Source organism: Psittacula echo (genome assembly GCF_963264785.1).
Source record: "Psittacula echo genome assembly, chromosome: 4".
Taxonomy (NCBI): Eukaryota; Metazoa; Chordata; class Aves; order Psittaciformes; family Psittacidae; genus Psittacula; species Psittacula echo.
This window is the reverse complement of record NC_137738.1, coordinates 69,292,314-69,317,918: the sequence shown is the minus strand read 5'-3', so window position 1 is coordinate 69,317,918 and position 25,605 is coordinate 69,292,314. Positions and strand designations below refer to the sequence as shown.

At 43.7% G+C, this 25,605-nt stretch overlaps 1 protein-coding gene across 1 annotated transcript in view; it reads right to left on the bottom strand.

The window, feature by feature from the left end:
• BACH2 (BTB domain and CNC homolog 2) overlaps positions 1 to 25,605 on the bottom strand; it is a gene marked incomplete at its 3' end in the record, with an annotated part of 184,155 nt that overhangs the window by 124,061 nt on the left and 34,489 nt on the right. The window contains exon 2 of the mRNA XM_080614910.1: positions 16,906 to 16,992. The remainder of the gene's footprint in view (positions 1 to 16,905; positions 16,993 to 25,605) is intronic.

The following is a 25,605-nucleotide window of genomic DNA, read 5'->3' as shown; positions in this document are numbered from 1 at the left end:
GAGACCCAATCGATAATCAAATCCAGATGACAAATCTCCCTGCTTCTGCAGGTTTAAATGCCAAATTGCCAATGCCATTTGAATTCTGTTTGGCTTTTAACTTCAGATCAAAGCTAACATAGCTGGGAAGACAATGCTTCCTACCCTCCACTTTCCCCCCTCCTTGTTGCTCTGAAATCATCTGTCTCCAAGCCAGAAGTCTAAATGGAGTGTAGGGAGAGTTCAAAACAGAGAAGGTTGATGGGAGTCTACTGCCAATTCCGCTCTGCAGTCACAGCTTGCTCCCACAGCTCCATTAGCTGCCTGCAATCAAGGGCGGCCGACTCAGTCCTGCTTGCCGTCCAGGTTTAATAGGTTCAGCTAGTTAATGAGCAATGGCTAGATTGCATTCCAAGACTTCACATCATTCACAAAGCAATTAAGTGTACACTTCTGGGTCTCCTCCAGGAGCCCAAGAGGAGTGCCTTGTTCTATTGAGAGGATAAATGCAAGCCACAATTTTCAAAACTGAATAGTGTGACACAGTGAAAAACAGGCAGAATATTCACCTTCTCTAAGTATCAAGCTGAATGCATCGTTTCTTTTCCACAAGCCTCTGAAGGGCTCCCTTACCTTTACACCCTTGGATTACAGGTTGCTCTTGCCAGATGAAACCAAGAACTGTAAGCCACTGGGAAGCATTTCAGTGAGCTGCTGACAAAGCAGGCTAGGGAGCAGTCACGTTAATGAAACAGAAGGTACTTAATTTGAAAGCCACTGCAAAGGCAGGGGTACTTTTTGCATGTATACTTTTTACATGTTCCCAGCAGAGGACTACAAGGCACCTTGCAAACACTGAATTGCTGATCCCCAGATTCACAAAGCTCACAGAGTGACTTGAGCCATTTGGCATCCCTCACAAAACCAGGACCATGTCCCCGGAGGATGAGGCTACCTCCATGGATAGAGCTGGGGGAAAAGCAAGCATGTCTTTTTGACTGTCACATGCCCATTCACCACCTATGCTTTTGCACTACTTTACTGCCGTTAACATGTGTACTATTACTATTCCAATTCCCTTCCAAATGTTAGTAGCTTTTCTTGCTCTCACTTCCAGAGCAAAGATTCTACCCTTACAGGGGGGAAGTAACTTCTCTGGCGGTACAAAGGATCCTCAGCCTTAAATGGCTGATTCACAAGGTGGACCAAAGCTGGATCCTGAACATGCTCTGAAAAGACAACTCCTTACATGTGCAGGCTGCCTTTTCCAGGCTGTGTAGCTGAACCCCAGGGAGAAAGGAGTCCTGCTGGCAAGGACTTCCCTGTCTTTTCTCTCCATGAAGGAACTGAAAAGACATGCTGCTTCTCTCTTACACAAATGTTAAGATCACAGAGCTAGTGAGTAGGTGGGAGCCATGTCTAAATAACAAGGAAAGAGAGAAGCTGGTCATACGTTCTCCTCTCCTCATCGTACGTCCTCATTGCACTCACATACGGGGTTTACAAAAGCCTGAGTACTTAGTGGTTTATAACATCATTACCAAAAAGAACAACAAAAAACTCAAGATCCCTTCACAATCTATTTCTGTTAAACCAGGAATCAAATAAATCTATCTAGGACAAAGGGATATTTTAAATTTTTAAGAATTGGAGTACCCAATCACTAAACCCACATCAATGCAGTTTCTGAGTGAAGACAGACAAAAGTATCTGCTATCTAAACTGGAAATGAGTTTAAGGGGGGGGGGAATACTCCTTCACTCATTTACCAAGAACCTCATCACTAAACTTTAAAAAAATACTTGCACAATAACAGAGACTGGTCTTTTTACTCTAAATGCAAAACCTTGGTATGGAAAGGAAGCACAGCTGAAGGGTTATATAAGGTTGTTTTTTCTATTATTCTCCATTTCCTTTGTGCATGCCAGTCAAAACTATAAAATACTTGTGGGAGAAATGCAGGAGGCATGGCTCCACATTCCAGATGATCTATTTCCATGTGCTGTGCACAAGCCAGGCGACCACCCAGGAAAGTCGGGCAAACACAATTTGGCCCACCAGTGCTGCAATCACACACTATCAGCCCTTCTCCATCAACACTTTGTCCTGTATTTGCTATGAGAGGTAACCACCAAGCCTTACCAGTGGCCGAGCATGTGGCAGGATCAGTTTTACGCCCGCTCTGAAACAGTACTAATGAGCAGCCCTGCATTTTCTCCTCTTGAGGAGCCCAACCAAGCTCAGATACAGTGCTAAAGCATTTTGAATTAACTATCCATAAGGGAAAAAAACCCAAACAACCTTAATACAGGAGCCTGTAATATTAATAGCTCTTTACTTCTCAAACCCTTTCATCCCCTGTCCTTTTGCCCTCCATCACAACTTTCACCTCAGTTTTACTAAGCAAAGGAGAGCAAAGGTGGGTCACTTGCAGTCTTGGTAAAGGTATGACCAGCTATTTCCTTTCCTTAGAGCCCACGACTATGTTATTTTCTTCTCACACGCTGATCACAGGAAGCTTTGGTAACTGTTTCAGAGTCACTAAAAAGGAATCAGTCCCTCAGAAGCCAAGTTGGTTGAGAAACTCTGCTGGCTGGAGCAACAGAAGTAGGCACGACTTGCCTTTAACAAAGTAGAAAGCATTTGTTTTTAGTTAACTGGGTAAAGGGCAGTAAAACTCGGCCAAGTATTTATTTATTGGACTGAAGTGCCTGCAGCAAGAGACGAGGGCGAGATGCGTGTAAGGTTTTCTGTAATCCCAACCTTGGCAGTGAGGTAAGTGAACTTTGGTTTCACTGTTGGAATAAGATAGCACAGCAAAGCTTTGGTATGTAATGTAGAAACACTGATTTATAAAAGGGATGTTCTGGGGGTGCATGAGGGAAAACCAGCAAAATAAGGTCTTTAGAGCTTTCCCAAGATGATACCTTTTCTACATCTGTTGGCCATTACTTTCTGCCAGTTGAAGACAGTCGAGAGCATGAGCAGGCAACAAACTGCTAGTGAGACTGCCGCTTTGCGGGAACAACGCTTTCATTTCAGCACTGAGGAATGCTGCTTGTACCCTGGGTGTCACTGGAGCATACCCCTCTGATCTCTCCAGCGGGAACACCAACTAAATTTTACAATAGCAACAAGTATTAACGAAGTCTTACTTAGTCTGGATCCAAAGCTATGCTCCAAAGTGTTACTACTGGATGGTACTTCAGTACATGCTAGTATGTGGCTCCACCAGCTGAGGGTTACATGAAAGGAGTGGGCCACAAGATACAATTCTGGATTCCTATCAGCTCTGACAAACATGACTTATTTTCAGATCATGGGAGGGCAAAAACACATGGAGGTCTTCCACGAGGTATGGTACCACCTGGGGATGCTGCAGAGGCTCACTGGGTGTGTGTCAGGGAGCAAGAAACAAAAATAACAAGGGAAAACCAGATGAGCTGGCAGTGCTTAGCTGGAGCTGTCAGGCAACAGCTAATGCTGAGGAATCTTGCAATTCTGTTTATATTATTTTACCACAAGCAGGTGCTGGGAAGCCCAGGATGGGAGGGGCATGCAGACAAAAAAAGAAAGAGGAACCACTTTTTTTCTGACGTGCGTGATCTATGCAGATGAATCTTTTTTTACTGACAGGCTCTTTTCCTGGAACCAGCACGGACACCCAAGTGTCACTGCTGGACCCTCCAGTAAACAGACAGCGTATCTGAAACATTTAGGTTATGTTGCCTTTGTGGTGCAGGTGGCCCTGGTTTTGATGGGAGTTCTGGGGGGACTGAGCAATTTTTAACAGAGGCAGTATTAAAACCTCCAGGCTTTTTCAAATTTAGATTAGTTTTGCTGGGCTTTTCTGTTATTTTCATCCTATTATAGTAATGTACTGTCATGTTTGCCATCTAAAAAGTGATGAATAAAGGACGGATCTCCACTGACATCCATCATTTCTTCCTTTTTTACAATTTTTACACCGATGGATTTTGTACAGAGAAATGCTTTGACTTGCAGATTTCCCCCCACTCGCTGTTGCTCCTTGTCCAACACGCTAGCTACCTTGCTCCCTCCTTTCTTCTGCAGCTCTTTGTTGAGGAATGTCAGGGTCATCAGTGCCACCGGCTGACATGATTAGTGTGGCTGACACCACACCAGTAGTGTAACCACTGCTCTAAAGGAAGCAAAGCAGAGGACAAAGGGCGGGGGGAAACCAAACCAACCCAAAACCCACACCCGAAACAAAACCTGCAGCCATTTCAGGCAGAAGGAATCAGGCTCAAATAGACATCAGCAACGTCACTCTTTCCAGCTAATGAGAAGGTCCTTGCACCACTATAGACGTATGCAGCATTTCAATGCGCTCCCATGCTTGTAAAATGGGTACACTTCTGCATACTCCAATGCTTATCCTGAAGGTATGCTCAAGTTCTCAGAGATCAAACGCATAGATTAGAGAGTGGAGGGAAACAAAATGGTTAAAGAAGCCCCCCAAAACCAGCATCAGATGGGAGATAAAGCCTGACCTGTGATTCAGCAAATTTGAATCCTCAGAAGTACAACAGTCTGCGCTACTGAAAGACAGCAGCAGTCCATTATACGTATTGATTTGCAGCACTTTGTCAGCACTAATGATGTTACCTCATTAAAAGAGATAAATGCCCTACTGTTCTACTGAAAGCATCTGTTCCTTCCTCCTTCTCGCCTGTTCTCCAGCAGGGCCCAAAGCAGCAGCAGCACAGTGAAATCAAATCAAAATCCAACACTGAACTCGCTTTGAGCTGTGTGCTAAGGTTGCTTTTCTGTTATTCCTTATTATTCTCTTTCAAATGGGGTTATTCCGTGTTTCCTACCAGGCATCTCTTTTCTTGACACCAAATGAGCACATCAAAAGAAAACAAAGCCCTGTGAACCACCACAGCCCTCCTGCCAGCAAAGGGCTTCTCAGAATATAAACTAACGTCTACCTTGGCTAATTCATTCACTGCTAGGTAAAACAATACGGGCTGCTACCTCAATCACAACAGGTGAAATAACAGGTAAGGTGGAGATAATGACTTCTGTCCGTTAACACCCCACGATGCGCTACCGCACACAACGCGCCAGTTTTGTTTCAACAGATTTCTCGTTACGTGCAAAGGTAGCAGTTTACTGTAATGAATGTTTTATGCATCATTCCTTTGTGTATAGGGTCTCCAAAGTACACATTATTAAAGTCTATTAAACTCTCTATTTAGCAGAATTACCAATGTGCCTTTGGGGAAATTACTACAATGAAGCCATACCAGTATTTAAATTCTAGTTGTTTAACAATCTTTTCCTAATCACCAATCCAGGTATCTACATTAAAGAGCAGTCAGACTTCTTTCAGCACTGTCTTGTGAGCTGCTTATGGAAATTCATTTAAAAAAAATGAGTATTTCAACTTGGCATTTTTTCATAATTAAGCCTCAGACAGCTACTGCTTTAAAATAATAGGAACTCCTTCCTGATCCTCTTCACCAAGCAGAACACTTCACAGTCAAGGTGGTTACAGAAACAATTAAATACTTCCAGCCATACAATTTATATCAGTATCTGCAAGATACCAGCCTATTTAAAGAATATTTGGCCAACAAGGATCCATTCTTTACAAACAGCTTTGCTATTAGAAAGAACCTACCTGTCCTTGCAGCCTATGGATGCAGTGATGGAGCAGCCCAAAAGCTGCTTAAGCTCAGTGTACACCCAGGTCTCTTCTCTTGTCCAGCTACTAAACTCTTTTGAGTTGTATGTAAAGCAACAACAGAGTAGCTACTAACTGCTGTTAGTGCCCCTCAGACCATTTCCCCTTTTAATATTGCATGCTACAGATACAGCTAGCTGTAAATGTGTGCCTCTAAATGTGCATGTTTTCATGGTAATGAGGCTTAAACTTAGTTCAGAATTTGTAAATGTGTGCCCCTGCCTCCTGTGATACTTTTCCAGTGGGAAGAGTCTCATGTTTCTCAGGGGAAAGGAAGTACACTTCATCATGCTAGACATCACAGGATTCAGCTTTCTGGGGCGGGGTGGAAGAGACCTAGATCCCAACCTTTCAGGTTTCCTTAATGACCTTCAATAAATCACTGTGTTCCTACTTGCATTTCTCATCAGTATGAGAGTGTTATTTTATCCTCTTTGAGATTTACCAGGAGAGGTCTAGATTGGATATTAGGAAATATTTCTTTATCGAACCAGTTGTCAAGCACTGGAACAGTATGTCCAGGGAAGTGGTGGAGTTACCATCCCTGGACGTATCTAAGAGATGTGTAGATGTGGCACTTAGGGACATTATTTGGTGGTGGTGGACTTGGCAGTGCTAGGCTAACATTTGGACTTGATGATCTTAAAGGTGACCCAACCTAAATGATTCTATGATTCTATTAATTCTATGCCTAGAAGCACTCAGGTTCTATTAATGGGGCAGTCAGGCTCTCCAGCAAAGACAACCAAGCAAGTACCTAAACACTATAAATTGTAACTGCGTATTGTGGCAAATATATGGCTGTACTTGCCACTATACTACACCGATAGTTTAAAACTTCAACACCAGATCAATTCTCAGTCACCTTCAATGACAAAAACCCAACATTAATGTATCGAAAAAACACTGACAAAAATCTTTTAAAACCAGTAGGCACAGAAACAGAATGTAATTAATGAAGACAAGTTGCTCAACAGGGCTTCACATCAAATGAACACACAGAATTTAGGCTACCATACAACTGCATGTTTTGATATGCCAGCATTCAAAGTTTATGCCCAAGTACCTATAAAAGGAGGACTAAAGTCATCACTGGAAACTGGTACATACAGTAAAGGTTACTCTCACAAGCATGAATCAAATACTGCCTGATCTTTTTGGCTCTAAGGCAAATTCAGTGCCCTCTGGCAGACCTCCACAATGAAGCTGCTTCCATTAAGACCAAAAGTCCTTCAGAGAACAATCCTTGGAAAAAAAGGACAGCAAATGGGTGGACCTATTTTAGCCACACACTACTTTCCCATAAATCAATGGACAAAAGTGCTTCCTTTCTCCAGTTACAAACCCTGAGCCAAATTACTACCTCTGTTTTACAAATGCAACCTCATTGACTTTGCTGAGGTTACACATGCACCACAAACCAGATTTTGTCCTTGCATGCAATGGGAGGCCAAATCTCCCATAAATAAGAAAAGAAACAATCTGTTCATCTTAATTGAACTGGGACGAGGAACATCCCTTTCACCTTTAAAAAGGAGACATATGTCTACGATACAGAAGGGGAAACACCACTAATCTGATTTCTTCAGCTTGTCTCTCCATTAGGAAAGACTTGTATGCTTAAAAAGGAAATATTTTTCCATCATCTACTTCACTATATTAAAGAAGTATCTCTTCTATCCTGTTCGACGAGGCTGGTAGATGAAGGGTGCAACTCTACTGCAGACTGCAGCCATCAGTCCATTTTTACTATCACTGGCTCCTCTGCCTCAACCTTAGTTTCATGAGCACAAGTTGAGATGGTCCTGCTCAGTTGCACAAAACCCAACCACATCTTTAGTTGAGTTAATTGTTGGCTGGACTGACTGCATTAAGCAGCTCACGGTATGGTTTCATAAATGTCAACAGTGGTGCAAGAGGGAATGGGGAATGTCCTGGCTAAGGACACTGTGGGACAAAAAAGAGAATGAACAGCCATAACTGGGACTGGTTTAGGCTGCCATGAAACCTTTAGTCCCTTTACGCCTAGCAGTAGACACTGTAGAAACACAAAACACAGTGTGAAGTGTGGCATTTAACACTGGCATTGCAGTATATGCCTAACGTTCCCATCATCTTAGGTCCTCATGTTTATCACACCAGATGACAGACCTCACAAAAGCACCTGGCACTACAATGTCACTTTTTTCCCAGGGTATTGGGTGTAGACATGGTGAGGCCTTCATTTGTTGTTGTGGCAGGTGGACAAGCAGCTACCTTAGCCAAGCTGTCGCTTTGTCTCTCCTGCCACCTACTGTACCGAAAATCAAAATTATGTGTCACCAACTCCATGCTTCTCTGCTTCTGTCTGGAAACACCAACCTTTAGTTCTTCAGAAGTACCACTGCGTGTATGTGGGAACTCCCCGCTGTCATAACCCCTCCAGCAATGCTATCCAACATACCCTGATGAAAGCTAAATGCAGCACTTTGAGCTCTACTTAGCTCACTGCTGCTTTGGGGTTAAAATTAGCATTAAACACTAAAATTTCTCCAGAGTTTAGGGCATGAACTCCTCCTTCCCTTTGCCCCACAGAAAATTAAGCAACGAAGATTTATTTTCAACAGTGAATAGGCCATGATGCCCCATAAGCCTCTGACCCTTTACTTGCTGTTATTTACGATGAAAACACTCACAAGGGGCAAAACCCAGCAGAAAAATAACTTCCCACTGGGCGTGTGACTGTCAGGCCGTGGGCAGGGTTGAAACTTGCTGCACTTGAGCTGTGTAACCAAATGAGTGTCACCCAAGAGTCTGCTTCAGACCGTGGTTTACCCCTGTCCTTTTAACCTCTCACTCTCAAAAGCACAGCTGAGTGAGTCTGGCTGTGCCATGCATACCCTCATGTAGCAGTGCAGTGCTACCCAGCTGAGACTGTTCTCCCCAGGAGCAGCATGTGGTCCTGCTGCTTCTAATGTCACCAGGTTGCAGAAGAGGCTTCACTGATGCTTGCACTTAAGTGGCGCATCCAAGGAGAAGACAAGTATTTTGTCATCACCATCTGTGTTCTGCCATCCATCCAGACACCATTAGTCACAGTGAATGGCAATGAGAAGGGCAGCAACAAGTCTGAGCTGGTCTGGCACAGTCCGAGCCAACTGCTGGGCCTTCAAACCCCCATTCCTGGCACTACGTGGAAGCCAATAAGCAATCAACCCGAAAATCAGAAGACAGATATCCCATATTAATTATTTATGCCATCCTCCCAGAACCCATGACAACTTTATTTTTTAATATTTTATTATTAATTTCAAGAAAGGATTCAAATAGAAAACAACATGCTGAACTTGCTACTGAAATCTCACTATTTTCTAGTAAGAAGCTACCTTGCGGGTGCTGGCATATTTTCCCATATATGGCATTCCCTTTTACCTAATCAACATCTTGGGGCTCTATGACAGCAGATATCCTTGATAAAAGGAGAATTCTGATGAAGGAGAAAGACATGTAACATTTGCATGATCAAGTAAGCTATCAAACGTATTTATTTATGCTGTGACCATAGTAACCAAGAGGTATTAAATGTGGAACTGAGCGTCAGGTAAATGCATTTTAAATCTGATTTTTCACTGGTTGAAGTAAGGAAATTGTTGACTAGCAGGACTCTTAAGGGTCTTTACAGGCTGCAATTAGAGAAGCAGATACAGAAGATAAATTGCTCTACGCCTGCAAAAGCAAGTCTTAAGATGAAAGGCCCACTATTACTTTCAAAAGTAGCATTAAGAATTTGATCAACTGAGAAGAAAACATTAATATAATTTCACTCACTCACAGATCACTGAATAACAACAACAACATCTCTAAAAAATAAAGACATCTCCTTTCCTTAAACAAATCTGACAAGACTGTAACTAAAAATATTTCTGTAACACACACAGTTCAGTATGGACACAGGAAAACAACTGGTATGAGTAACCACAGTGTCTAATCCCTCAAAACATACATCTCAAGGCATACAAAATGCATTTGTAGCCACCAAAATGCATCAAGAGCCATGATACATCCACTTAAAGCCAAATACGACCCACAAATATCTATTAAACATGAATGAATTTATCAAAGACCAACAGTATGTTCTTCTTAATTGCACAAAGGCTGCAAATAGGTTAAAAAAAAAGATCTTTATACAGCATGTGATCAGAAGTGACTTTTACCAACACCAATTTAATTTATAACAGAATCAAGGCAAAAGAAATAAAGGATCACGTTCGCAGTTAGTAATGCTACAGAACTATGAGTGAAAAGCTAATGGAGTGAACAGAGCCTTAAAATAACTTGGTATTTTTTAACACAGACTTGAAAAACCTGCTACTGCAAGGGCAGTGTCAGAGGGTGCTCACACATCCTCGCTAGAAACTCTCAAGACAACTCTCAAGGATCCCTAAGGATGCTCCAAGGGAATTAAAGAAGCCAATTTTATACACACTGTGCTGTCTGGATTGATGTCTCACTAAACCAACAGGCAAAGTTCGATCACCAAAAGGACTTCTACCTCTGCTGCACTCGACCGAATGGAAGGGAAAGAGATTTAAGCTTGTTTGGTGTAAGGCCGACAGAGACTTTCTAGCAGAAATGGAAGTCAGCCGATGAGCAGGTGATAAGCTGCTCCCAGAGTTTCCCTTCCTTGGAGAGGAGAGGAGCGGCTGCAAGATTTTCGGAGCAGATTCTCCAAACAAGCTGTTAAGAGAAGCCGCTATCCATAAGGCTCGACAGGAGGAAGAAGGAAGCAGGGAAATCACAGTTAATGGGATTTGGCCGCAATCAGAAAACAGCTAGGTTTCTGAGTACATTACAAATAGTCCCGCACTTCACCGCTGCACCAGTTCATTGCTGGATGAGAAAACTTTACAGATTTAATGCCTTATAAAGCTCCACAGAAACTTAGATTAACCTATTTGGAACAAATCTCACCTCTCTCCTGGCACTCCCTGTAGATGCATACATCTACACAGGAAATCGTCACCACTACACCATAGCTTCAATGATTTTCTGTAAGGAGGATGCTGTCAGGGTAGAGATTTATTTATTTTGAGGTTATTTCTTAAGTCCCACAAACAAATGTTTGTGACACAGGGAGGTCAGTACCCTGCTCACCATAGATATCACTGCAGAGATGTATAAAGCTTGCCCAAGTTTTCTGTGGGAGGGAATTGCTATCTGATCCTGTCAAGCAGGATAATTTGAGCTCAAATGCAGAGGGTTACCTCACTCCCAGAGCTTCTCTCCTTAGCATAACTTCAGATCGAGGAAGATTATACAATTTGGGCACAGAATAAGGTCTTTGGAAGGAAATACAGTTCTCTCACACCTGGAGGAAAGCAAGCAAACCCCTGGCTATGGGGTGCATCGCTACGGAAGGAGCAACCTCAGCAGGAGGTCCTTAATGCCTCTCTCTGCCACCCTGGTGAGGGATGCACCAAGGACCTCCTGCTCATCCTCCAACCTCAGTGGAGAGAGCTGGTTGCTTAAGGCAGCAATGAAAGAGAAATTACCTTAGATGATGCCATCTACCTGTGCAGACTGAAGTCAAGCACAGGACATGACACAACACGTGCAAACTCCAAACTTATCCTTCCTCAGATCCCGAAGGAGGCAGCGCCACAGTATGTGTGAGGAGGGAAAATGCCAGCAGCAGAGAAATTTCTGGTCTTATCACGAGATAGAGGAAGAGGCAGCAGGAGCAGAAGAATAGAAAACGATAGGAGAAGTGAGATAAGAGAGTTACGGGACTGATAACATCTGATAGACAATACACTTTCAGAAGAAGGGGAGGAAGTTGAGCCGCCATGAAAGAGGGGGAAGGAAGACTAAGGTTGATTTTCCCGACAGTCAGGTCATGAACAGTTCCCGAAACCTGTCTAGTCAGTCTGGCTGACTGACATAAAGATGCAAAAAGCCACACATGCAGCATCTCTGGAGCGGGAAAAGGAGATACTGAGGAGTGGGGCACCCTGCAGGGGAACTGAAAAAAACTACAAGTCTTGTAAGTGCCATAAACAGAGATGAAGCTATTGAGCTCTCAACTGATAATGAACATGAACAGTTAACACAGGGTTATACAGAACTGTCCACTAAAACAAAAAGTCTTTAAAACTTTGGCTCCTCACAAATGTCTTTTGGAAACTGCACAGCCACTGCTGAGAGATTAGCTTTATAAAGTGAGAATTTAACTGGAATTGCAGCTCTGGGTAACTACGGGAAATGTTGCTCACAGCAACAGAACATGTAGGATAATTAGGTATTTTGGGGAAGAGAGAAATAAAGTTACAGTAACTATGCAAACAGAATAAACAGAATAAATAACAATGCTGTCCTTCTCTGGGACCCTTCCGAGGATCTCAGAGCAACCTACAGCCATCCCTCATTAAAAGCTGCTGTGTCACAGCCACAGCTTATTGCATGACCTAGGTTCCAAACCTGTCTGTAACTTCTCATCCCTGTACTTTTATCCCTCTGCTGATTCTCACCCAGTACATCAGCCATAAGCTGAGGGCAGGAAGGGACCTGGTTGTGGGTTTCTGCAGTGTGGGACCCCAGCTGGGACTCCGGGTGCTGCCAAGTGCTCCTTCAACATAATTAACGAGGCAGCCCAATCAAGAGACAGAGAAGACAAAAGGTTTCCACCAAGTGAGAAAACTCTTTAAGTGCAAGAAATGGAGGCTCTCCCCATGCCAAACGTTCTCAGCAACACAGCCTGGCAGGGCAACAAGACGAGGAAAGCTAGCTGTCTTGCAGACAAAGGTGTAAGTTGAAGGAGGAGGAGGAGAAAAAGGAGAAAACACGGTCAGGCAGAGGGAGACAGGCTCCAGACAAACCCTCCCCAAAGGAAAGCAACTCAGCGGACACCGCTGTGGAAGATGCTGCTCCACAGGGGGAAGGGTCAAGTTAAAATACAAACCCACATTTACATGCTCCCACGAGTCCCTTAACTGCAGCTGAGAAGTTAATGAAATGCTTTGCATCGGACTTGTTTGATTGCACGTGTTTTCCGCCACTTTCCAGTTCCAGTTTCCGCTCCTACTCTGATTTTTAATCACCACTGGGACAAAACACTAATATTCAGATATTGCCTTGCTGAGAAAACTGGAGTAACTGGAAGTTATGTTAACAATATTTAAATACAGTCCATGTCTATTTAAAGGCTTGAACACAACTCGTTAGAACACTGCATAAATTACCCCAACCTAATTCTCCGGGATGCATCAAGATCTGAAAAGCCCCAAGTTGGATGTTCTCTCTTACCACCCACTTAAAAAAACCAAAACCAACATGCTGGGGTTAGCTTAGGTTGCAAACGGTAACCAAATCAACATTCAACTGAAAAAACGCAATCTACTCCCTGATGTAATGAAGATCATGCCATAACCAGTTCAAAACCAAAACAAGAAGAGGCTCTCCCCTGCCCCCTCTGTGCACACACATCCCCATTTTTGCTGTTATTGACACCCCAACCCAGCCTGCCTGCTTGGGATCCTGCATCGCTCCCTCCATCCCTCCTCATCGCCTGAAATCATCCCTGGACGGAGCGAAGCTCACTGCTGCTGCCACTGCCGCCGGGCTCCCTGTCCCCACCGCCCCGCTCGCGCTGGCGGCCAGACAAAGCAAACTCTGGTTGCATCACAGAGCAAACTCATTTTCCAGCAACCTCCCAGCCCGGAGTTTACCGCTACTGTAACCCGGTGCTGTCAACAACGCCGCCTTTGTTGCGCACCCGTGCGCACGGCTTGCTTGTTGCTTGGGTTGTTGGTTTTTATTATTATTATTTATTTATAAGGAGAATTTTTGTTTTAAATGAGTAATCTGCTTTTGAGTGATTTCTCCTCTGTGCTGGCTCCACCCTGTACTGTAAACGAGACATTACCTTATACAAGAATGAATCTGCTGCATTCCTCTGTCTAGCTGCCTCGCAGCACATTTCCTACGCTCGCAGCAGCCCCGGCAGCGCACGCTCTCCCACTCTCCTTCCCCCCCTCACCTTTTCTCTTTTTTCTTTCCTTTTTTTTTTTTTTCCTTTTCACTGCCTTGCTGTGTTTTTGTGTAAATGATCTCACATGACTCAACAAATCCATCTGCCTGGAGCAGGCCAAGTTTGGAGCCTTCCCAGGAGGGAGGAGAAGAATAGCTTTGTGGAAAGGACCTGGAGCTTTGCCCTTTCTCTGGCTCAAATTACCCGCCTGTCAGGCCTGACGGATTTGGCTAAAAATAAAAGGAAGCGGGCCGTGAAAAGGAGATGAATGAGCTCAGCAGTTCCTTAGATAACATGGGTCTGGTGTCGTCCAAAGATCCCAGAGCAGGAACTTCGGATGCTGAGCATGTAAGTGCAGTGCTGCAGCCTAGGTGAACTTGGCTGCTTGGGGACCAAATAAAAAAGGCACAAAAAAGGGGTAAAACCAACCCTACGCTGTTGGAAATAAACGGATTAAAGACACGCAGAACAGGAAAATCGCCTGCTGTAAGTTTTAAGCTTGTAAAAGAGGAGATTTACAGCATTTCCAGCAGGAAAACAAGGCGTGGGGAGGTGTGGCGGGGGGACGCACGTGATGTCAGCCTCCCACCCTACCCGGGGAGCCTCAGCATCCTCCCTGCAAATGCCTGCCCAGCGCCCGCAGCGGGTATTAAGCACTTAGTTTGGCAATGTAATGACACACTGCAACAATCTGTAATGCGAGGCAGTCAGCAAAGCCCTGGCTCGCAAAGCTCTTTCTCCTAACCATTAACCATATGTTTGGCTCCGCCGCCGCCCAAGCGAGCGGGTGTTCCAGCGCACCATCTGGTTTCTATCCACACAAGCAACTGCAAAGCACAGAGTATTTCCCTCTGGAGCTGTGTCTTCCTCCCCAGCTCCCCCTCCCCACCCGGCCCCCCACTCCTCTGCTCCTCTTCTTTCTCCTTCACTCCCCTTCAGCAGCAGCCTTACCTCCCCACTGCAATGCCCGAAGGGCTGGGGACCAGGGCCACCCCACCAAGGGTACGGCAGAAGAGTAGGGAGAGCAGGGATGCTACGCTGTGCTACCCCCCATGCACACACACACAGAGGGATCGCATCCTTCATGACCAATGCTTGGGGTACCATGTTAAAAACACAGGTGTGTTCTTGACCAGGCCAGGAGACACCGCAGTGCCCATTGCATCTCACTCAACGCACACATGCGCACAGAGAATGCTCAATTTGGATTACATCAACTCCATGCCGACACTGCAGAAGGACTTCAAGAATGAACCTAACAACAGGAGGACAATTAGCAGTGTTATCCCCTGCTTCCAAGTAGGGCTTTCTAGGCACATTGGGGGCTGGTTCCCCAATCCCACCAAATTCAGACGATTCTGGGGGAAAAAAAAAAAGGAGAAAAAAAGAAAAAGAAAGAGGAATGGAATGAGAGAGCTCTAAAGAAAAGGAATGAAAATAATTACTAAATATGTGATAACTAAACAATATCTATATGAAACTATAAAAAAAGCTTTCAAGTGTAATATTTTAAAAGACCTTGTGCCATATGTTTATGATTTTATTAATTCTAACTACTATTTATGTTTTTGAAGCACTTCCATCCTTCTGTTTATTTCTGAAGTCACCTATGGGAGATCAGCAATAATTTTCCTCTCAGGTTGGCCAATTTAAGATTAATCATGACCTAATGCAAGTATTCACGGATGCAAGCAATAGAATATTAAGCAAATCCCACACTTGCTCCTTTAAAATAAGTTTATACTCTGCAATGAGTCACACATACAGTGTTTATCCAAGTTACCAGTGCTACAAGAAAAAAAAGCCCATTACATTTGCAAATACATACAAATCGCAGCTGTAAGCACCCAACTGCTTACACCAGGACTCATTTCTATGACTCGATATTGATTTTTTAATAATGTGTCATTATACCAATGTTGATACAGCAACTATCTTCCCAGAGTATGCAATTTAATACTAAAAAGAAGCTGGCTCTAGGAAATATCAAATGGGTGTTTAAGGCACCCATTCACATGCTTTAAACGTCCTTCTTGGTCATGACAACAGCAATGCAAAGCCACAACTGCATTTTTCCCACTTGGAACTAACAAAGAAAATGCAAAGGACTCGCCAGTTAAAACCAGCTCAGTCTAAGGCATCTAGCTCTGCTCATCTGCTTCTCAGTAAAATACTGCAGAACCTCTCCAATCAGTGCTGGAAACCAAGAGCCTACTTCGAAAAAGATACTTGTTTTCCAAATCTCCTCATATATGTGAGAAATCAGTGCACAGAAAAAGCACACTGTAGGCCCTTATCCTGGAATCAAATACATGAGAGGAAAACCCATATGCTTGTGAAAAGGCTGATGACTTCACTGGGACTGCCTAGGAAGTCTGAGGATAGGATCTGACCCCAATTACAAACATGGAGTGCAATTTAGCACCGTAAACTTCCCCCACTTCATCTTCCACTCCCCCTCAGTGAGGGAAATCAAATGATTAAAAACATAAGAGATGCATTTAAGCTAGCAACTGACATTGCCTACAAAACAGGATCTAAATAAGTTAAAAGTCCATTTTAAGATAAGGTTGTTACAAACATATTAGTAGCACGCTTAAACATCACACATTAGGTTTCTGTGTGTCTTTGTTCACCCACAGAAAACAACCAGTGGTAGTCCTCTAAAGCATTAAAGGTCTAGGTCTGGGTCTTTTAGTGAATAATGATCTGCTCTGATCCAGAAGCCTTTTAAAAGAGGGAATTCAAGGGAAATATTCATAGCTTCAGAGCTTGCAGTCTGAAGGGACAGCTAATCATTTGACCTTTCTCCATAGAACAGGCATGGAGCTTCCCTGCCTGCACTGATGGGGCTGTAAGAGGCTGAATTAGAGAATCTATTAGGGTAAAAAAAACCTCATCTGAAAAAAAAAAAAACAAAACAAAAACAAAAAACCAAGCAACCATCTCACAGCCTCAGACTCAACAGACGGACATAAGGAAAGAAGCTACTGCAGTCCCAGCAACGCTGTCCTGTTCAGCATTCACCCATGCTGCGCTAACACTCACACCCCATCGCCTGGTCTGAATTAATGTAACAGCCAGCCACCGTTTCTTGTTATACCTCTTGTCACCTTCCTCTGCTCCTCAGTCCCTGACAAAGGGCCACTGTCAGCCTGAACCCTAGCCAGTTTTTAAAGCATAATAAAAAGCAGTGTCACATCATTACCTGAATCCACCGAGTCCTCCTGCCAACAACGATGTTTACACAATCACATTTTTCTGTTTTTAAAAACTTCTCTCTTGCCTCATCGCTCTGTGTGAAAAAACAACACAAAAGGAGAAAATTCATTTATTGCGCACAATTATCTATTACTCACGTTACAGCAGCTGGCTTCCCCAGTGGATATTTAGGTCTTCTGTTTTCTGCCATGTTTCATGAAGATGTTACACAAGAAAGAAGTCCTTTCCCCAAAATTCTCATTGACCAAATAGAAGCGACAGAGAAAAGTCTGGGGGGGCAGCCACGGTACTGCAGCCCATCACTTGCAGTTCTTGCAAGTGTTCATTGCAGGACAACGCAGTTCTCCTGCACCCAAATCCTCTGCCCTCTCCTGCCTGGCAGCACCAGGACCAGCGCCAAGCAGACATTCAGTGCACCAAAAGCAGAAATATGGGAGAAGAGAAAGCTACTTAAGTTTCTTTCAGTACATGCCACTAATAACTACAGCAGCAATGTAAAAATACTTGCAAAATTACATCAATTACTTAATCTACAGTTTCCCTGAACTTTGCACCTACAACACCATTTCCACAGTAACTCCACTTAAAATTATTGAAGGGAGGGTCTGTGTTTACTCCTCACTTCACGTATTAGTAGCTTTAAGTTTCAGTGTCAGATTCTCCTACCAATACACCAATAGACCAAAATGTACACCTCACATAAGAAATTTCCACACTTAAATAAGGAAGAAAAAAAAACTCATATGGTAAAAACCCAACTGAAGATACGACCTCTAAAAAACCCACCAGCCTCCCTGAATGACCAGAAGACACATCATAAATAAAGAAAGAATGCCACTGGATATTCAGTACTGGAAATGCCATGAATGTCAATATTTCATTGCTTTCTCTGGAAGAGAACAAAACAAACCACACTAGGAGATGCAACTCAACAATCTGTATGTGATCTCTTGCCCACCTTCAGAAGGGCACACGAATTAAACACAGCCACGCAGCATGGGCTATGGGATATGGCTGTGACACCCTTTCTGCTGTTTCAGGGCTCAGGCATTTGGCATACTCTGTCCATCATCAACATGGATGTCTGCCAGAAAGTTCTGTTGCAAGTTTTCAGGCACAGTGGTCTGACCGAGCTATTCCTGAGAAAGTGGTTGGAAAGACTCAACAAATTCCAGCAGCAGAGAGTTTAAACTTCAGACTAGCCATGTGCCTGCCACACAAAGCAAAGAGTACGGTCAAGCCCAGGGCCTTTGCCCTGACATCTGAGGTAGCCTTTGCCTCTGGCATCAGCTCCCAACCAGGCTGGGCCATTTCCCAAGCAATGACAAGGACTGAAGCTCTCTCCTGTTCCAGGTGACCTCCTTTCCACAGCCCCAGCAGCCTGGAGCTATCTACACTCAACACAGAGCAGCCAAGAGCTGGGCTAGTGGGTGGCAAGGAAAAATACATAAGAACAAGAAACTTCACTTAATGGGGATGGAAAATTGGAGGTAGGATAGGGAAAGCACAGCACGGAGAGCTGTACAGTGGCTGTGCAGCCACAGCACTGCCAACGAATCATATTCAAGCCTCTACAACACTGGTGGACACTGTTAACCATTTGTTTGCTTCCTGCCTTTTTTCTTTAGTGTACAGAGAGAACATTGATGAGTAACGCACTTGAAAGGGAAGAAAATGTGGCGGGCAAGCGCTGCCTACAGTGGCTCCCTTCGCCCTCTCCTGCCACGCTTGGCACATGGGACAGACCTGAGCTGAGCATCAGGGCTATAGGGTAAAAGAGCAGGACAACTCTGACAGATGTTGACAGTGAAGACTGCAGCCACTCTGCCACTCCCTGACACCCCTCTCAGCACTCGGGCAGATAAGCCATGCCTTGGAGAGCTCACACACCACTCGATGCAGCACTGCTCCAGTCACTTAAACCCGGCATTTCCCAAGTGGCCATTAATGGCGAGCTCCTAACCAACCTGAAATCCCGGCTTCTCTCAAGCAAAACTAATGAACAGTCACAGCAAAGAGAACCCTACTCCCAGCACATGAAACACTACACGGTGTGCAGACATCTCAGCAGCAAGGCTGTAAGATCCTCAAGATCCTTTGTCTTCTTGTTTTAACTCTCTCCCTGTAAAGATGCGTCAATGCTTCCCAAATCATTTGTTAAACCCTCAAGCCTGACACTGATAAACAGAACAAGTTTGTGAGGAAAGGACAAACTTATTCAGTTTGTGTGCAGTGTGCCATAAATAAAAGCCCAGGGCTAAACCCCAAACAGTGGGGGAAAACCAAGATGCTGAACAGGGCGTCAGCCCAGGGCTACAGCTCTACACGCTCAGTGCTAGGCAAGGGACTTCTAGGAAGAGTGTGATCACATATTTAGAAATGTAACCAAAACCTGTCCATGCATCTACAAGACTTAAAATTAGGTCTGCGCAAATCCTTTTTATATCTCACTGAGTCACACTCTGACCTTAATTATATTGTAATGTTTGTGTATGAAAATAAAATTAACAGCAAATAGCTGAAACCGCCCTAGCTATTACGCTGCCTTAGACATTCATAGTGCATAACAGAATACAGGTCTACAGTCAACCAAATGCACAACGCCGAAAGACAGACCTTGAAGGTAAATAATTCAGGGCTTGAATTCTTTAAGGTAAATAATTTAGGGCTCTGAAGAACTCGCTGACTGTAAATAGGGAGTTCCACTGTTAGGAACCCTCTAAACTGCCCTACATCCAATCCCCAGGAGTGCAGAGCAGAAAACTGTCAGTAAAAACATGCCTCAAATATTCCTGGCTATAGCAGCACGGACTCTAACACAAACGGAGTCTTGGGTAGGAAAAGGCAGCTTCACGGTTTGGTTCCAGTGCTCTGTACTGCTCCCATGAGCTGCTGAAAAGGAGGTGCAATTTCAGAAACACCACTTGGGCAAGCAGTGAGATGGTCTGTGAAGCAAGCTAGTCGTCCCATGCTGTGTCTCACTGGAAAAACCCTTCAAGGCTAGCCAACAGAGAAGTTTGGTCCAAAGGTGCTAAAAACACATGTGGCTATGGGTGAGACTGTAACTTCTTTGCTAAATGAGGCAGCCTGTAGATGAAAAGGAACCAAAGCTCTGACTCCTCCTTACTTCATAATCTCTCTTCCTGATCCTCTTACAAAATTGGCTATGGTCAATTTATCATCACCTGGGAATTCCTGTGCATCTGCCAAAAGGCATCTCAGCCATACAAAATCCACCAACAAACCACAATATCAATCCTTATCGATTCTTAAATTATCAGCAAGTGCCAGCTTTCCCAGCGTACTTCCTCTAGTTCCAAGGAGTCATTCACAAGCAGCAACTATTCCTGACCAAGCAAGGAAACTGTGTTAAAATGGAGGTACAGTGAACTGCCAGTTATACAATGTTGTCACTGCTAAAAAAAATCCTGAGGATTTTCATGCTGTCTCACACACACACATACAGTAGCATGTAAAAACACTCTGGAGTTGCCGCACACCCTTGTACAAGACCTACTTGAAACCAGACTGAGGAAGAAAACCCCGCCTTTCGCCACCAGTCACGTCAGCAGCAATAGCCAAGGCGCTGCAAAGCTGCTGACGAGCCTGGAAACCACACAGGAGCATGCCCACAGAGGAGCAGTTGAGAATGCAGCTGCTGTTCCTGCTCCATGCCCAATGGAAATGAGATCTCCTAGCTAGCAGAGATCTGGGTCACCACCAAGAAGCTGGGGCTATCCTGGCATCATCATCCAGGTAATGCTCCCAAAAGGGGAAACAAATCTGCGGGAAGGTTGCATCCTCTGAGATCCTGGGTGTAAAACAAAAGCCACCACCAGCGGTTGCTTTGGCCCCTGGCGATAACATCCTATGAAAAAAAGCCAACCAGCATGTCTTGTGTGCAAACTATTTTGCAGGATGAGTTTGTTGTAAAAATGAGGTTCAGCTTGCGGTGCCTCAGGAGCTGGCAAATGCAACTCAGTTGCTAAAGTCTGCCTCCTGAACACCAGGCTAAAAAGTACTTATTTGTCTATCCTGTATTTCAAAAATGAAAACCCAAACATGGGGAAGGACAAAGCAAGAAAGACAATGAAGTATGAATTTTAAACCTGAGATGTTTGTGAAAAATAAACGTGTCTGTGAAAAATAAATGTGCTGAGTCTCCGCATAATCAAGTAGCTGATACCTATCCAGGCACAGGACTGAAAACCAAACCAGCTTTCCAAGCTCTGCTAACCAAAGCTTTTACAATCTTCCTGTACACCATTTCCTTGTTTACGTCTCATGGCACTAGAGTTCAACTTCTGGAGAAACATGAACGGTGAACCTCGAAAGTGAAATGTGATATTATTTACAGAATAAGAGAGCACACTGTTTGCAAGAATCCATAGCCGCACACATCCCAATCCTGTTCCTCAGTCCAACACCCACTTCTGAAATCCTGTACCAACCAGATTAGCCGATGTGCACATGCTTGCGCTCTTGCAGAAACAATAGTCTCTTTCAGCCCGTGCAGTCTTCTGAAGAACCAGGCGAAAACGTCATGGGAAAAGTTAGGAAATATCTGCAGAAAACAGTCTGCAAGATGAAAGGCAGAACAAGCCTTTTAACTTGTATGAAGTACATAACATGGAGGAGAAACGCACAGCTTTGTTACCTAGCCGCTCTGCCAAAGGGCTTTGCTTCCCCAGGATGGAAAAGGGGGTTAAAACAACTCTGGAAAATAAAACACTCAGTGGAGGAACAACTCCCTTACAAACAGAGCACTGCAGGCGAAACCCAGCTTGGGGAGCTGCGCGGCAGATTGAGGAGCTGATACCCACTCCTCTTACATGCAGGGCTCTACTGTTGACGGCGGGAATCTCAGCAGGCTGGATGAATCCTCCTGCCCCCAAGTGCAGAGCACTCCTCCCTTTGCTCCCTTCCCAAACAACGCTCTGCTAATGTGGAGGGCACAGCACTACTTTTTAATTAATCTAGCACTAGGTCTGAGCTGCCGCAGGGTTAAGCTAAACATCTTCTGTCTTTATCCACTACGGCAGAAGTGACTATAGAGAGAAACACTCTGCCATAAGGATAGGGAATTGAGGACAGAAAAGAAGCCGCAACAGAGTCGCCCCTGACCTCTCAAAATTTTGCCTCCAGAGGCAAAAAAATAAGAAACTGCATCTTGAATCAGCAGGGAAATAGGGAAGGGCGACTTGCGCTCAGTAATGTTGTGGTTGGGAATATCACATAGAAGACGTTCTGGAGTTGTACCTTCCACCTGCTGTTCCAAACTGCAGGTCTCCCAAAACCCTATCAGAAAAAAATACCCCTCCGCACTCTCAGGACAGCACTAAGCACTGAGAGACATTTGCAATGAATACAGTTCTACAAATTCTTGTTGCTCCTCTCACAAGGGGCTGCAGAACTCCTGCAGGAAACAAACACTCCGTATCAAAGCAGATTTTCTCTGCATGCATTCACGCTGCCTGTTATTTTTTAATCGTCTGGTATGCATCTTCCCACAGGATTGCTTATGGTAAAGGAAATACTGACATTAGGTCTGCAAAAACCAGTGTCTCCTGTCCTGTGCAAACACCACAGAGGTTAACAGTGGCAACAGTGGCTCGAACTCTGCCTTTGCCTGGTGCCAAGCAGACCATATAACTGCTGGCATCTTACCTCTCACGGGTGCATCTCCTCAACTCACATTCACTCTCTGCAGGATTTTACTAAGCAGTTCATCTAAGCCTGATGCTAAGTACTTTTTCAAACTGCAGGAGTGAGTCAAAGTATAATTTGATGTGTCTAATTGCACAGACACTGTATGAGAATATGAGAGCTGATCACAAAAGAATACAAGTTGCTTTTTCACTTCACAGCTCCAAGAGTCAAAAAGGGTGTGTAGGACCCTGATATATACCAGATGCCTTAAAGTAAGGTGGAAAAACTGGTGTGGACACATTTGTCCATCGTGAAAGCTTCCCGACAGCTACCAACTGGCCGTGCTGTAGCAAGCAGCCTTGCTCTGCCTACGAAAGATTACAAGCATACTGGAACAGGAGTATTCACAGCTTCCATGAACATGTATAATCTTGCTTTCAATCCTGCTCACTTTTCCTGAAAATATATATGGCAATCCCATCAATACAATGTGAGAAAGCTTCAAAACAGAACTCCTTTTGTTACATACATTCTTGTATCTACTTAAGAAAACTGGGTTATTTTATAGAAAAATAATTCGTTCCACATTCAACACAAGAAACAGAAGAGCAAAATTTTTTCCCTTGTTCGTAGAGAGAGTCTTGAAATTTTTGTTCAGAATTTTTTTTCGGATTTAAAATATACATTTAAAAGGCTTTCGCCTCAGCTACCATCCTCCCTGCTCTAGGAAAGCACTGCCTACGCCAGCCTCGAGTTCAGCACTGAAATCACTTATTCCCGCACAGGACCATGGAGATGATACTTTGCCCATGAAGTATCCCTCTGTCTTCCTTATTACTTCGGAAGGATACAAGTGAATGAAACACACTTTTTCTGAACACCACCTTCTGCTTTTATTGAGTACTTCAGTTACTGGTTCCATCTGCACCTCCTTGCCCTTCGAGGCATCAGTTTAAGGTCGCTGGGTCTGATTTCCAAGTACCCAGCTGTAAGTCTCTTCGAGGAAAAAAGGTTGGAAGCTATCAGCCCTGTGAGAAAACACGCATTTAGTCCACAATCATGGGCTCCTGAAGCACAGCTGTTAAGCGCAAATCTCAGTTTCTGAAATTTTCTTTCTGTTGCCTCATTATCTTTACTACATGCCAGCAGAAACCAGAGTCCCCGCAGGCAGAGGGAGGAAGTCTTTATGCTTCCAGCTGCATCTAATACTGGCTAGTCACCAGATGCAAAATGTTGTATCAACCTGATGTTTCACTTCAAAGTCTCAAAATGTGTCTCTTACTGCTGGGACTAGGTGCTTGTGGTTTGAGTTACCACTGGGGAAATGGAATCTCACAGCCAGCATTTCGGATTACTTCCCAACACTGCCAAGCTGCCCTCAAAAGAAGAAAACAATCAGAAGATGTCAGACACAAAATGGCTTAAATCAGATACCTAGAAAATATTCTGTAATAAACAAAGTTAAGTGCAATTAACTGAAGGCTGAAGCTCCCAGCAATTCATCCTTTTAATCTTAGGAGTACGATAGGATCCCTAAGAATTACCCCTGGCCAAGAGGTCCAGACTACTAAATTTAATCCTGCAGGTGCTGACTTCATGCCGTTGTTGTCTTCCAACCAGACTATTCCAGTTAAGCAGCCTTTAATACTTTCAGCAGAATCCATAGACTGAAACTTCATTTTTTAAAGTACAGTCATGCACAGAGAAAAAAAACATTTCAACTTGCCAAGGAAGAACAGAAATACCAGATCAATGTGCATACAGTCTCAGAACTATAACCCTAATCCCTTGCTTGCTAAGAAATCTCTTTCAAAGAAATGTTTATGTTAAAATTTAAAGTTATGTTCAACATTAATCTTAGGGAATTTTACAGCAGAACGTACTAATTTTAAAAGGATTCTACAGTTTTAATGAATTCGTAGAACCCATAGACAGAAATTAAATGGGGGGGGCACAGTGTTGGCTAGACATATTTCAATATTTGTTACCATAGAAACAAGCCAGCAGATTTAGGTTTTGGAATTATCCTTGCTATAAAATATTAAACTTCTTACAGTTTTTGCATATGTATATTATGGCAAGAACACTGTCAATCCTGATAAAGCCCAAAGCATCTTAATTATTTAACAAGATTTTTTTTCTTCTTTTTTTTTTTTTTTAACAGAGTATCTTTTATTATTTTTTTTTCCTTCAATAAGCTGTATTTTAAAATCTTTCAACACTTCAAGAATACCAAAAGAGACACTTTTGGCTGACAGAATAATATACAGGAGATGCACGGTAGATAAAGACTTATTCCTCCACAATGCTGCGGAGAAGTGATAGATAAAAGGCACATATATTCTAATAAAGATGATTCAATAGTAATGATAAAAATTATACCAATTAGCAACTGTGATAATTGTACTGGCTAAAAGTACATTCGATTTCGTATTTCATTTGAAAGAGCGTTCGGACTTCAAATTTGGTATTTTGTTTTCAACCCAAGCAATGGGGAAATGCTGAAGAACAGCATTTAAGTGATTGAGATAACATCTCCACACTTCAATGCTATGAAATACTCCTGGCAGATGCCTGAGAAATGAAACAAACGCATTGTCCGTTCACGCTTCAGAAGAGCATCAACAGTTGTGTTCAACCTTAAGCGCAATCAGGACACAGAAGGATCAGCAATTCAAACAATAAGGAAAAATGGAGGTTTACTCCACCAAAACCCCTTCAAAAAGGAAGGAGAAAAAGCTTGTTTGGACAACTGGAATGGTGGAGGCAACTGACAGCTCAGCTTGCCATCCAGAGGAGTCCTGAACATCATCTGTTGTTGGGATGCAAGCTCAGTCCGGAGCAGTGGGAAAGATCAACACTTGGGCAAGCCCAAGTTCACCACTGCCAGGACTGGATGTGTGCAAGTGACTTTGACCCTGATTTCACAGCCAAAACCGGTTGTATGTTGTGGCCCTCACTTTTTGTTTGGATTCAAGAAAATCTGTTTACTGGAGGCTCGACATGAGGCTTCCACATGATGAAACATTGAAAAACT